We start from the raw sequence: 14769 nt of genomic DNA on the forward strand, positions 1-14769 counted from the left end.
TTGCCAGATCGAGATCATATTTATATTTATTATCACAAGAACCCCAACAGTAAAATGAGAAATAATTGTTACCTCTAATTTGGCTCTGCATAGGTTTCTGAGCAAATTAAGCTTCAACATGTGAAGTGGTTTTGATAGCCAGAGGTTTTAAAACATTGTTGTCATAAAAAAATACTTCAAACAACCATGTTGCAAATGGAAACAAACATGCATATGAATAAATAAATTACCTAAATTCTGTTTTCCTCTTCACCCTCACTGGTGTCTGGACTACTAAGGCCACTTAGATCTTCTGCGTCAACATGCAGAAGGACAGAGGCCTCAGGACCTAAAGCAGTCTTTACAATTGGAGGACGACTTGCAACCTTTCTGACACCTCAGACAGTTTTCTTCTTAAGAGACAGCAAAGTCCCTAATTTCCCTCGTCTGCGTCTCAAAATACAAAAGAGATTACATTAAAGACAAACTACATATTAAGATTGCTTCATAAGGCCAAACAACTTCAATGGAGTAGATAATAATAAGCTTAATCTAGATGTTATATTAACCTCATGTAACATATCAGGACACAAATTACAATGTTCAAAAATCTTTTGTTAATTTCAGCTTTCATGTAACAGCCGTAGTACAACAAATCTGCACATCTCTCAAGCAAACGTGATACACTTTAAAGCCGTACTGACTTGTTACCATAGCGAGCAACTATAATCCCCATTTTATTAAGTACAAGCCAAATGACCACGGCAAACAGAGCATCCAAGTTCTGTGACTGAGAGATTGATATGGTGTGATTTTTTTTTTTCTATTCATACTTTACAATATATTGTAATATAATTATATTGACAGGGTTTTTATTCAACTTACCCTCCTCAGCCATCTTGTTCTTGAGAACCATTGCCAGGCTCTGCAACCATGAGCAGTGTTGTGCCATCTCCAAACACCAACATGCTTGTTTCCTCTCGCAGTCGCATTGTCAACATCACTTGGTCATGCAATTGTTTCTTGATTGAAATGTTTGCTAAGAATCAATAACAGTTATACATCTTAATCTTGCATAATAGCACTGCAATGTTTTGTAACTACAAACATACTTTTTTAAATCCAATTCATTTATAATAAAAAAACTGAAAATACACAAACTACCGGTAAATGAATATTACAACACTCAATATACTACATGCATGCCTTAGTTCATTATACTCCATATAGCAGAGCAGTAAATCAATTCTTGTGAAGCATCTGACAACTTGCATACCAGTGCCATGAACCTCCCACGGCCATATCCGAGACACAGTGCTCTCTTCATTAAGGGAATGCTCCACCTCAGCAACGTCAATGTTTGTGGCAGAGTCTAGTACAAGACCATTATATTTCCAAATCTCCTGAAGAAGGAGCTTTTTGTCTTCTGCTAGCTTCCTTCGAAGGCGGTGGCGAAGCTTGCTGCTGTCTAGAAAGACAAAGTACAGGCAGAGGTTTGTGACACAACTGTTCAACAAGAAAAAATGTATTACAGCCAAAAAGTGAAAGCATGTTGTGCTTAAATTACTTTAGAATGGGCAGTTTTTAAATCAAATTGATTCAATGTATTTGTTGGTGGAGTAGGATGCATACAGTAGCTTCAATTTATTAACCTATTATACTCTCTACTGTCAGAATGGTATAACTATAGAGTTTTCTTCCGCTGCCTCACACTAAGGTAAAGCCACTCAATTGATTGCTGAAGTCCTCTGTGTGTGATGCCTTGACTAGCATGAGATGTATCTGGTGTCTCTGTAGAAGTAATAGGGAAAGCAAATTCACTGTTAAAACAAAATAGAACAGTTTCAGAGTTTGAATTTATATATACTATAAAATAACTTATAATCTTTTAAACTTCATTATACTTGGTATGTGCACTTCCTGCAGGGAAACTGGAATATATACAATAAACTCAACATAAACATGGCATAACACCTGATGGTGACATGTAGTTGGCTTTGGTGGCATTTGATGTCCCCAACTGTTGTAATGCACAGATGATCAGTCTACTATCTTTGGCTGCTCTTGAATATCACAATTAAAATTTCAGATAGTAGTGGAAAAGGATATTTTTTTGTTTCTTTTATCTGGTCATGCTTACCACCAGCTGCCCATTCCTTCACATCAGAGCCACTGTGACACCACTTCATCTGTGCAATGTACCTCTGTTTTTAGTTCATCTAGCCTTGCAGTCTCATCCTGGAGTCTCTGATGAACAGTGTTATACAATAATCAGGATTAAAACTTTGTACGATTAACAACAGGCCAAGTGTACACAACAAAAGGACACACAAAACAATTAATAGGAGACTTACCTTCACATATCTTGTGGAAAGTGCCTGATGTAGGGAGAGAGTTTTTTTGTGATTCCACCCCTTTGCATGCAATGTAAGCATGTCCACCCGAGCTGTTGAAAGCAAATAATGAGGTTATGATCTCAATCTAAAAAAAGTATGGAAGAATATTGTAAATGCTCTGATCACCTGCTTTGGACATATATTTGGTCTTCAGGGCACAACGTGAAAGGTAGCTGTTAACTTGCTCACCGGCGGTTGTCCCTGCTCCTTCCTGGTTTCTACCACTCCATTTAATCTGACAGTAAAGAGTGAAAGAAATTCAATTTGATTTGATTTATATAGCCAAATAACACAATCACAATTTGTACACCCCCCCCCCCCCCCCCCCCGTACATATTAAGGGCTTTCAGAAGGAATCCATGGCGACACACAACAACCTCCATCCCCTCTTCATCCAATTTAGAAGCTCTCCCTGAAGTCTCCCTGTTGAAGTCTCACTCCCAAGTTGTAAAACTTGCATTTCGCACTGCTTTCTGTATGGTGTCGACAAATCTAGACACCGCACTGTCTTCAGCCACAAAGAGCCCCTCAAAAAAGCCAGGATCATCAGAGCTGAGGAAGAAAGAAAAATAGGAAATCCATCCATTTAAATATATTAAGTAAGAAAATAAATCAATAAAAGGACTGGAACAAAGACCACCTTCTGGTCCAGCGAAAGCGATATAGCTCCCGGTTTATTTCAGCTGAAACAGAAAGAAATGTTATAAGACGGTAATAAAAATTACACTTACTCTTCCTCCACACTTAGTGTGATGCTCCAGCAGCTTTGCGAAGGCTTGTCTGGAGAGTCCCGGAGAGATGACCTTGAGTTCCTGAAAGGAGCTCATTAGGTCCAGTGTGTAAAGTGTGGAATTGGTGACAAAGGCTAGCCAATATCCACTGCTAAGGAGGTCCTTCAAGTCTGGGGTCCACTGCTGCTGGCATGTTTGACTTACATATAGTGGCTGATGCAAGTCAAAACGCCAAAAAAAGTAAATATAAAAAATTATAAATACACATGCACATACTTAATTTTACAACAGTAAGTTCATTCTGCACATTGTGATTGGTTGAAAGACACTACAATGTAGTTCTTATTGTCTCAGTATAGCACTCATAACTAACTTATGGAGTAATATCACACCTACATTGTTTACATTTGTCTGATTCACCAAATTCCAAACAGCTGTGTTGATTTGACTTCATGATGGAAGGATGTTAATGTTTTGCAAAATCTCTTTTTTTTCTTTTTTTTCTCAAAAATAAAAAGATGTCTTTGTTTCAGTTAATGATAATACCATGTGCTATAGGTTTTTACACTAATGCAATTGAAAGCACAATCATGCCATAGCACACTAGTGTGACAAACATCAAACCTACAATAGAAATCTAAATAGTGAATTTTTACCATTGATGGTAATTAAAATCACTGGTTTGCCTCGTAACACAGTGAAGGTTGTGCCTTGACAGGAGCAGTCTGGCACCTTCACAGTAGGCAAAATGAAAGCTGGCAAAAAGAAAGAAAACCATTCATTTAGATTATCTGTAACTGGCTGCAGACACATGAACAACAAAATTAGGGATTTCGTGGGAACATACCTTGCTCATGGGTGCAATATCCACCTGCCCCTTTAATGATGCATGAGGTTGGAGGAATGGCTTCAAAAAAAAACATTAATCAGGCTTTCCCTGTTGTGGAGTGGCTGTTTTTGTGACGCAATACATCACAGTCCCCACAGAACCATTCATCAGGAAAGACACTCTTTGGAGAATTAAAAAAAATAAAATCTAATATAAGACATTTTTTCAGGTGAATAACTCAAGTACAATACGCTCAATTTAAGCTAGATACTAGGTTTGTATTATATTGTATAGGATTGCATAGTGGCTCAGTGTTTAGAACTGTCACCTCACAGCAAGAAGTTCCTATATTGAATTTTCTCATTAATGTGTTTTTCATTTGGGTATCCAAGTTTTCTCCCATCCCAAAAGACATATATCTTAGCCTATAAAGCAGGGCACTGAGCATTTATTCTCAGCAAACCTACCCTGGGTAATTAAAGTTGAATATTAATGAAAACCAACCTAATAACAGCAGGCTCGTGGCAAAGCCAACACAAGGGATGAGCAACAGCCTCTTTGCAATAAGACATTTTAGGTGGTATGGTCTTGCTTCTTCCCAGCGCTCTGAGGTGTTCAGCTGCCGAAAAGACCAAGATGATGCAGAGCTTCTTTGGGGCCTCTCCATATTTTTTTTCTGTAAAGAAAATATGAAATAAAGCTGTAAGGGACAATTTAGATGAGGACCAATTAAAAGTCATCTAATCCATATTTTGAATAAAAACACCATTTAATGATTTAATACCAAACTGGACCAAATCTTTACTAAATTGTGTTATTTATCTATTGCCCTGTCAGTTTAGTTTTAAAGGAACACTCCGACTTTTTGGGACTTTAGCCTATTCACTTTATCCCCCAGAGTTAGATAAGTCCATACATACCTTTTTCATCTCCGTGCGTGCTATAAGTCTGTTTGACGCACCCACCGCTAGCCTAGCATAGCACAAAGACTGGATGTAAATGGTTGTAGCTAGCATACTAATCCAAATAAGTGACAAAATAACGCAAACATTTTCCTATTTACATGTTGTGATTTGTATAGTCACAGAGTGTACAAAAAACAAAGTCACATGAGACACAGACATATTTTAACCGTATAAATACTGGGAACTATATTCTCTGAAGGCGAACAAAAAATTAAAGGTTACAGTTTAATGAACAAGAAGCTGCCCCGGTGCATGACATTGGTAAATGTTTGAGGTCAATTGATTCTCTGCATTCGGTTTCTGTTTCTGCAAAACCACCTGCATCTACTGAGAAATGCTCCACTAAACAAAGAAAATGGTTTTGTCAGCCATGACCACGGTAGGTGATGAATGTAGCAGAATGTAAAGGAAAAATAAAGGTAAACCGCAATAGTAAACTTCCTGGCACCTCATTGGTGTGAAACTAGGGCATTACGTTGGTATATAAAAATGGTGAATGTTTTCTGTTTCTCTGTTAAAGTGTGTATGTCAGGTTAAATTTTTAATTTTGATTAACACAAAATAGTGAGGGGAAATACACGTTTGACAAGTTGATGTATTGTTTTGTATGTTTTTCGATTCCTAAAGGCAGAATATAAGATGAAAAAGTTCGTTATTTTCAGTCCTCCCTTAAAACTGCTCCTCCTTCCAAACGAATCGTTTGACGTCATAACAGGGAGACGTCTCCCCAGCTCAATGAGCTGTGTTGATAATTGCACGAGTGATAGAGCGAGAGAATTAGTGATTAGGACATTTATTTAGTTATTTAGTTAGTTATTTAAGTTAGGTCGTTAGTATACGCAGGCGTATTTTCACGATGGTGAATTACTGCGTTTGTGCTGGGTGCAAAAACACCGTTAAAACCGGTCACAGAGTCCACTGTGTTCCGTGCCTGGGTCAACTTTGTTCGGACCAAACGCGCCGACTTCAGTGCTGCTTCGGTATGCAAGACTTCGGTCATTTGCAGCGCCCATTTCACTGAGAAGGACTACGCGGTTGGAGATCTCATGAGTTATAAAATGGGATTTAAAACCCGAGTGAGACTGGCAGCTGATGCGGTGCCTACGGTGTATGCTACTGTAGTAGAAGCACGTCGATCGCGCCCCTCTCTCTCCCTCTCCCCCTCTCTCTCTCACACACACACACACACACACACACACACACACACACACACACACACACACACACCAACCAACCAACATATTCCAGCATTGCAATATTGACATCGATCGCAGCCTGTTCATTATAGCCAAGGAGCTTCAGAGCTAAGGCGGAGCTACAGATTAGGTGTCCCTAAATAACCCGCGTATCTAACAGTAGTTCCGCATTAATTAATTTGCACGCGAGTTTAATTTTTTTTATATATACTGTGTATTCTCCGTGTATATTCATGCACTGAACCGTGACACCCGTACCGTTTCGGTTCAATACGAATACCGTTACGCCTATACTTACCAGACACCTGACCAACTATCCACTGGTTCTTCTTCACACCAGATATTTATGTTTCTTCGATATGAATTATTTACATTTCGGTTTGGCTCCTCATCAGTCTCCCGCCTGGGAGGCTCAAAATCGTATGGCTGTGGGCCATCGTATAGGTTTGAGGGGGATTTTGCATCTCCTCAGACTCAAAACTCTCCATACTTGAATAGAACTTTGTTGGCACGTCTCCCTTGTATGACGTCACAGCTCAGCTGCGTTTTAAAAATATGATCTTGACAGAAATGGCTATAAAGCTTATTGTAGGGCAGTTACAGTAATAATTTTAATGATACTTACATTTTCACTCAGACATCTAAACCTTATTTAACCTGTTAGCCTTCAGCGCCACTTTTGAAAAATCCCCAGAAATTGCATTCTCAACCGAAAACAGATTCAGTTCATTGACGCTTTGTACTAAAAGCACAGGCATGATCTCATTTGAAAGCTGACACCTGGCACTTTATTGGAAATGTAGAATGAATTATTGTCATAATGAAAAAAAAAATTATGAATAGCTTCAAAGTTGTGTAAGTTATTAGAAATGTATTTTTATGAAACATCTTCATGAAAATTAAATTGAAGTTGGCCCGTCAGCACTCTAGAAATGCACTCCAGCTAAAGACACATGTCTGACCATGTTATATTTAAAATTTGAAGGTGATAAGTCTAAAACTCTGTATTTTGTTAAATGTTTTTCAAGATCATCTCAAATGACTTTATTTTGAATTGACTCTAAAATGCAAACTTGTGTTTATTGTCATATATTAGCATCTATTCAGTCTATTGTCTCTATTGTTTTGTGGTGCAAACGAGACCCATTCAGTGTCACTCTCTCCTGCTCACATTTACACCTCTCCAGCCTGCTTATGGCCATAAATATGCTTTTCCTTTGTCTCCATTATAATGCCTAACGACTGGCTATTCACGGTTTTTCACCCCCTAATTTCTTTCATAATCTTCACTTCACATTTGAAACTGTATCAAATGCCTTTCTCAAATAAAGAAATATTTCAGTAAGCATTCCGATTTAGAAAAAAAATCATAAAAAATAACAGCTAGATGGCAGGTGCAACTAGAGAGCTAGCTAGCATGTTAGCTTAGCACACCATCAATACACGACAATTTATGAGATTAAAACCATGTGTGTGCTCCAAACTTACTTTATAGCGCAAGTCGAGTGTTTTAAATAATCTTCTATGATCTTATTTGGCTTCAGAAAAGAAAATCAGACAGAACATATATTATGTTATCGTATTCTGCACAATGCTAAAGTCTATATCGATTAGCATTCCATTATAAATGTAATCTATTATTATAAAAATACCTGACATGACTCGAAGAACACAGGTAAATCAAATATCATTGCAATCATGTTTATTGTCTTCAAAACATCTTTATCTGCATGTTACAGCGATCTCTGATAGCGTTGTTTATGTGAGTGACGTCCTGGAAAGTCACAGGTTATGGTTCTTCTTCGTGAGTGCACTGTGCACCATATTTGGAAAAATTCTGTGCATAGATCGCCCTCAGGCTGCTGGATGGATTGAAAACACAGTACATCAGAGTATCCAGCGCTCTTTATGTTTAGATCGACGCATTTGGATATAAATTCAATAAATATTATTCCTGTCTATAGAAATATGATGTAAACCTATGAGAATCTATCAATATTTCTCCAAATCTGCACATTTTTGAGCCAAAAGCCCTGAGGGACGTTGTTTTGTCACGCGTTCTCATGACAACACGGGAGTTTTTTTTGAATGGACGCGGCTGATGCTCATAATTCATATTAAAGGTATCGACTCATTTTTTCAATACATAAATCCTGACACAAATTAAGACATAACTGTCACTATAAGTTTCTCAGAATACAATAGTGGTCAAATACTGAAACGTGAGACTTATATCTTTTTAATGATGTATAGTTTGTCAAGGTAATAACATTAAATCTGATAGTAACTTTGAACTATATAAAAAAAAAACGCTTCAGTGCGTCCTCGCTCTGGTGAAGGCTAACAGGTTAATATATCTAAAAAAAAAAATTTACCTGACATACACACTTTAAGAGGTTGTTTTAGGGTTAGATATGGAATATGTGGTTCAGTACAAAAAACATTGTCTATGGAAAGTCTACATAATCATATAACAACAAGTTTGTGTGTGTGTGTTTCTGTTTGTTTTGAACACAGACACGTCTGCTGGTGCTTTTAATGATGCTTTATTAACATCGTTAACAAGTTCAGGAGGAGCACGCTCGGTTAGAGGTATATATCCAGCAGACTTACCTCTGTTCATTGACAGTTTATCAGCATCCCTCCTCCTCCCATATCCTCACTTCTACTATTCCTATCACAAGCTGGGATGGGGCGATTTCTCCAAATCCCGAGCTCTGAGCCCTACCCTCAGACTCCAGATACGCATAACCTTTAGTCTATCTGATTATATGTACGTGTGAACTCGTGAAATGACAGATATGGCCATAATTTATGCCACTTTATTTTTTTTAATGAATTTACAGTTCCCTTTCGAAGGGAACTCGACAATACGTCATCGACGCTTTGGGGAATGCCTCAGGCGTGACAGGTGTCTGAAATCACTATCAAAGCACGGCAATCACATTGACCGGCGACAGCCCGTGAATCATTAACGTGCGACCTGGAAGTATATAAGGGCGCCTTGCAAACATGACAAATCATATTTTCGTCTTCAGGGACTGTCTGTTTGATTAATCGCTGGAGAATTACGAGCAAAGGAGAAAAATGAAACGCACGGACAAGGCGCAATGCTTTCAGAAGTGTGCAGACCCGTGCCCAAGGTATTTGTCGCCGGGTGATACACACAAACTGTGCGTTTTCTGTCTGGGCAAAGAGCACGCACAGGCGGCTCTCGAGGGAGCCGTTTGTGCAAACTGTGAGCGTTTTGCTTTTAGAACGCTCCGCTCTCGTCTGGCCCTCTTCTCGAGGGAGGAGGGCTCACCATCTGTACCTCGTGGCGCAGGTCCCGCTCGTGCTGAGGCAGAGCGGCGGCTTGCGTCATGGGGTTCCCAGAGGGATCTCGCCGATCGCCTTGAGAGTGGTGTTATCCTCTCAGACGATTCGGAGGATGAAGATGAGGTGTTGCAGGTGGATGATGAGGAGGACCTAATTTTTCCTACTATTCCTGCAACAGACGCTCTTCAGGACGAGCAGGTGATGGATGAGGAGGAGGTTTCTCAGGTGGATCCTGAACCCTCTCAGCCACCCTGTCCCGTGTATGCTGAGCTGTTGAATGTGATGGAACGCGCCACTAATAGGTTGCAATTGCCGTGGCGGCGCGTTAGGGTAGAAATCGCTCGCGGCAGGCTTGATGATCGATTTCTCCCTGGCCATAGATCACCAGCTCAGGCGAGCCTTCCATTCCTTCCTGATCTCCATACAGAGATCGAGAGGGCATGGAAGAATCCATATTCTGCCCGGATCCATCGACATCAGCGGGCTAGTTTCGCTGATGTTGAGGGGATCAGAGAATATGGGTATGTGTCGATGCCGCCCATTGACGAGACGTTTGCGAACCATCTCGTGTCTGGGCGGGCGTCGACACTGAGTGCTCCAGCCCTGCCATCCAAACCGCTGAAGACCACAGCGCGGTTGAATGGCAGAGCATACACGGCAGCAGGTCAGGCTGGTGCTGCCTTGCACACTATGGCGGTGTTACAAGCGTACCAGGCCGACCTGCTGCAGGATCTCGACCAGGGGGTAGGGCTGTCCCCTGAGGCGGTGGCTGAGCTGCGCTGCACCACAGATCTGGCTCTCCGGGCTACTAAACATACCGCCGCTGCGATCGGTCGTTCGATGGCAGCGATGGTGGCCACGGAGAGGCATCTGTGGCTGAACCTGGCTGACATCGGGGAGAAGGAAAAGAAGGTTCTCCTCGATGCACCGGTTTCGCCCTCTGAACTTTTCGGCACCTCCGTGGAGGCGGTGGTCGGAAAATTCAGGGAGGCGAAGGCGCGCTCAGCGGCGTTTAGAACTTGTATACCGCTGAGATCCGGGTCCGAGCCCAGACAGGCGGGAGAGCCTGGCCCTTCACGATCCGAGGACCGTAGACAGGGCCAGAGAGCTAGTGTCGCCTCTTCTGCGCCCTGCTCCGCTGTGACTCCCGCAGGAAGAAGAGGGATCTGAGAGAGGTGATCCAGCACAAACGCTCACAACGTTGGTGACGGATCATCTCCTCGGAGGGTGTTTTAATTAAATAAGAAAAAAAAAAAAAAACATCTCAGCCCTCTCCTCTTTTTCCCGACTCCCCAGGCGTTTCTTACACCAGGCCTGGGGTTGGGCCTATGATGAAAACATTATTCTGATGGCCCGCCTCGGATTGGTTGATGAGAACGCCCCTTTCAGGTATGTGAAAGCGGTAGACCCAGGTTCATAATGAACTGTTTGGTGAGTCTTCACCTCGCACGCCGCAGGTGAGCTGAGTGGTCTTCCTTAAGAGTAATGTTGTGTGCAAAGAGCTGACACTAAATTGTTTTTCTCTACAGACCTCGTTCCCTGTATAGAGCTATGGGGTCATGTAAGGTAAGATACATTTGGAATTTTGGGCCCTGAAGTTCCCCTTTAGGTGGCTAGAACGATTATTTTAGCCCTCGGGCTGTTAGCCACCTCAGGGTAGTATAGTTGGTCGTTCTCTCGCAGGATTTTCATCTTAGAGTGTAGACTGACGCTAGAGCTTCAGATAGATCTTATGTCCGGCCCACGGGGCCGTTTGACTTCCTTCCTGAGTACATCGCCCCCCTTGAGCTCTGTTTGGGTTTTCAGTGGGCTGAGCGATTCTGCAGCCAGTTGTATGAAATAATAACTATTTTTCTGGTAAGGCTGTGGCTCCTCCGAGCCCTCAGGTAGATCTATGCTTGCAGGCTGGCCCTCACCAGGGCCATCTCTGTAGCTGGCCTAGGCTGTGCCAGGGATAGTGGAGGTGCTCTGCTAAAAGTAAGCATTTCTGCCTCTGAACCTTCACATTGTGAATATAGGTTCCTAGCATCCCTGTTGACAGCCTCCTCCAATGGGAGTCGTTAGGCCAAGGCCCGCCCCCTTCTCTGCATTCTGGGGCGACTAGAGTAATGCAGCGTGGTGCAGAGGCATGGTTTATAAAGATCCTGGGGTCTTTATTGAGCAGGGTTAGGCCGTCTTTCACCTCATGAAGAGACCGGGTCGTTCTGCCCGACCCTGCAGTGCAGAACTAGCAATCGGATCTGGGTCGCCAGTATAGGCTTCACTCACCTCGCTGAGCTACTGCTCGAGCGTCGGGTTGTAGGTGGTTGGCTTACAAACAAGCCCCACTCCCCTAGGTTGGGCACAGATACATTTTCTGTTACCCCTAGAGCCACTGGCGGGCCCGCACCTTGGTAAACCTCAAGGTGAGGTGGAGAGTATTCCCCTGTTATACAGGGTAGGTCTGAGTCCTTCACTTTCAGTTCTGTGTTATCCTACCTCGCACCACTATGGCTCGGGTTGAGCGGAAAATTCTAGCCTTCACTTCTTTTTTGTCGAAGTACGCTCCCTTAAAGCCAGAGCATTGCCATGTGCTGACGCCCATGCGTACAGATGGTAGGCCCCCTGACTCTGGGGCCTCTGTTGAGGCAGAGTGGCGTATGTTGTACTCCCCTTGATTAAAGGGTGCTAGCGCTTTTGCTGAGTACACTGCCATGGGCAATGTGATTAGGTACCAGAATGCTGTAGGCGCTGTGTAAACAGCTTATCTGCCAACGTAGGCTGCGCCGTTAGATAGTAGGCCTCAGCAGGCCTCCCGAATGGGCAGCCCCCAAGGGGGCGCTGTAGGCCAGCTCACCTCATGTGGCTGGCCTTGGTGGTTCGGGCAGTTGACTCACTGATGGGTAGTAGGCCCTAGACAGGCCTCCTCGGAGGTGAGTCCCAACATTGTGGGACATACTTTAAAGCCGCAACCAGGTAGCTAGCCATATTAGGCCTCCTGTGGGTGGACCCAATAGTTATGTTGGTATAGTATGATTCCCAACAGTGTACCTTTGTAGCAGAATTGACTCGCTATCAGCTAGTAGGCCCGACCAGGCCTCCCTGATAGGTGAGTCCCTAGCTGGCTGGCCTTAGCAGGCCGCCTTGGAACCGTTCACCTAGGCGTAAGTTTCACCAAGTCAGGCTTCCTGGTGGCATTTCGGGGCCAGTTATCAGGTAGTAGGCCTCACCAGGCCTCCCTGAAGTTGAGCTTCCACATACTATGGTGATCAGGTAGTAGGCCTCACCAGGCCTCCCTGGAGGTGAGCTCTCACACTCTGTGGTTGTCAGGTAGTAGGTCTCACCAGGCCTCCCTGAAGGTGAGCTCCCACAACTGTGGTTATCAGGTAGTAGGCCCCGCAGGCCTCCCTGTGAGTGGTTCCCCAACAATGCTGGGTTCTGGAAGCTAGTGGCCGCTTGCTATCAGTTCAGCTGACCTTATTTGGCAGCTGCTGAAAGCAAGCTTGTGCCCTGGCTCAACTAAAGTGTTCGCCCTGTGCTACTGGTTCCCTCCCGGAACTTCTTATTCTGCCTACAGCCTGGTTTCCTACCAGTCGGTCCATTGCTCCCTTCACTGAGGGTCACTATGAGTGCTTGGACTCCTGAGTCTGGTCAGACGGTCGTAGGCCTCTCGTGAGGCCTCCCAGTTAGATCAGCACCTAGGCCTTCACAGGCCTCCTCAGTGTTTTGAAACACAAACACTGGGTAGATCCGTGGATCGAGTAGAGAAACTCCCCTCACTGGCAAGGGTTGTATAGCACTATGCTGAGTCATACTCTTCGGGATATCCCGTCTCTGAGATCCGGGCTGAGGTTCACTGCTAGCTTCGCAGTCCCTCGGTTTGGATGCCTTACCTAAGGCAAATGTCCAGAGGCTCTGTCTCCGGACAGACAGGAATTTGGCCAGACTGAAGTGTCCGACTTGGTGACACCAGGTCGGGCCGTCCTGGTGGCATTTCGGGTGGTAGTTTCCCCGAATAGTGACTGGCTGGGGTTCCCTCGGGTTCCCTAGCCACATTCCCTAGAAGGGACCCCTTCTAAATTGGAAGTTGTGGTCCAAGGCCTTTTAGCAGGCCCAGGTAGGCCTCTGGTAAAACATCGTTATGGAGGGCCTCCTGTTAGGCTTATAGCTTGAGCTATGACCGTAGGGAATGCTGTCACTGACTTCCCAGTGTGACCTGAGGGTGAGTGGTTCTTGCATTTCATTTGAATTTGCTCGTTCTGACAGTTATCACTGCCTCCTGGCATGCACTCCCCTTAGCATGGCGGAGTGGGTATTTCGTTCCCCAAAGCGCCGATGACGTATTGTCGAGTTCCCTTCGAAAGGGAACGTCTCAGGTTACAACTGTAACCTATGTTCCCTGAGAACAGGGAACGAGACAATACGTCTCCCTGCCATGCCTCGGGGCCTGCCTACCAAACAGTCCCTTCAGACGAAGGATGATTTGTCATGTTTGCAAGGCGCCCTTATATACTTCCAGGTCGCACGTTAATCATTCACGGGCTGTCGCCGGTCAATATGATTGCCGTGATTTGATAGTGATTTCAGACACCTGTCACGCCTGAGGCGTTCCCCAAAGTGTCGATGACGTATTGTCTCGTTCCCTGTTCTCAGGGAACATAGGTTACAGTTGTAACCTGAGACGTTTTTCTCAATTGCCAAAACCTCATCTTCAAGCACTACTTACAAAACCTTTCGCCTCAAAACAGTTTTACCTGTGTTCAAAATCAAACACTGCTCTCAAATCATAAACAAAGTGATCAAAATGAGATACACTATCAAGCAGTCATTAAACAATACACCAAAAAATAGAAAATACATTGTTCAAAACATATAGTTCTCAGGAAGAAGTACATTTTTAATCTCAAAACAAATTTCATATTTTTCCATCATTGTCTTTTCTAACCCTAACATGTTCTATCATAGTAGAATAGAATGAGGCATTTATAGCGCTTTCATATGCACTACTGTACACCCAAAGCGCTTTACAATCATATCAGGGAATCTCTCCTCAACACCACCAGTGTGAACATCCACTGGGATGATGCGACGGCAGCCACAGTACAACGGCGCCAGTGCGCTCACACACACACACCAGCTATAGTGGAGAGAGTGATAGAGCCAATTCAATGGATGGGGATTACTGTATTAGGAGGCCATGATTGGTAGGGGCCATTGCCGGTGGAATATGGCCAGGACACCGGGGTTACACACACACTCTTTACGAGAAGTGCCATGGGATTTTTAATGACCACAGAGAGTCAGGACCTCGGTTTAACGTCTCGTCCGAAGGACGGTTCTCAAAATTGATCAGAAATTACTAAATTTGTTTTGTTC

The 14769-nt window shown here is 43.5% G+C and overlaps 1 protein-coding gene and 1 long non-coding RNA gene across 2 annotated transcripts in view; both read right to left on the reverse strand.

Moving 5' to 3' along the window:
- The window catches only part of bpifcl (BPI fold containing family C, like), a 210383-nt gene that overhangs the window by 176047 nt on the left and 19567 nt on the right, over nucleotides 1-14769 (reverse strand). The window lies entirely within an intron of this gene.
- LOC307001862 lies at nucleotides 67-2668 on the reverse strand. The gene is made up of 5 exons (XR_013798336.1): nucleotides 2502-2668; nucleotides 2334-2425; nucleotides 1256-2226; nucleotides 865-1018; nucleotides 67-426 (listed from the first exon to the last, which is right to left on the reverse strand). It is a non-coding gene; the product is annotated as an uncharacterized lncRNA (long non-coding RNA).

This window comes from Phoxinus phoxinus, assembly GCF_949152265.1.
Source record: "Phoxinus phoxinus genome assembly, chromosome: 7".
NCBI lineage: Eukaryota > Metazoa > Chordata > Actinopteri > Cypriniformes > Leuciscidae > Phoxinus > Phoxinus phoxinus.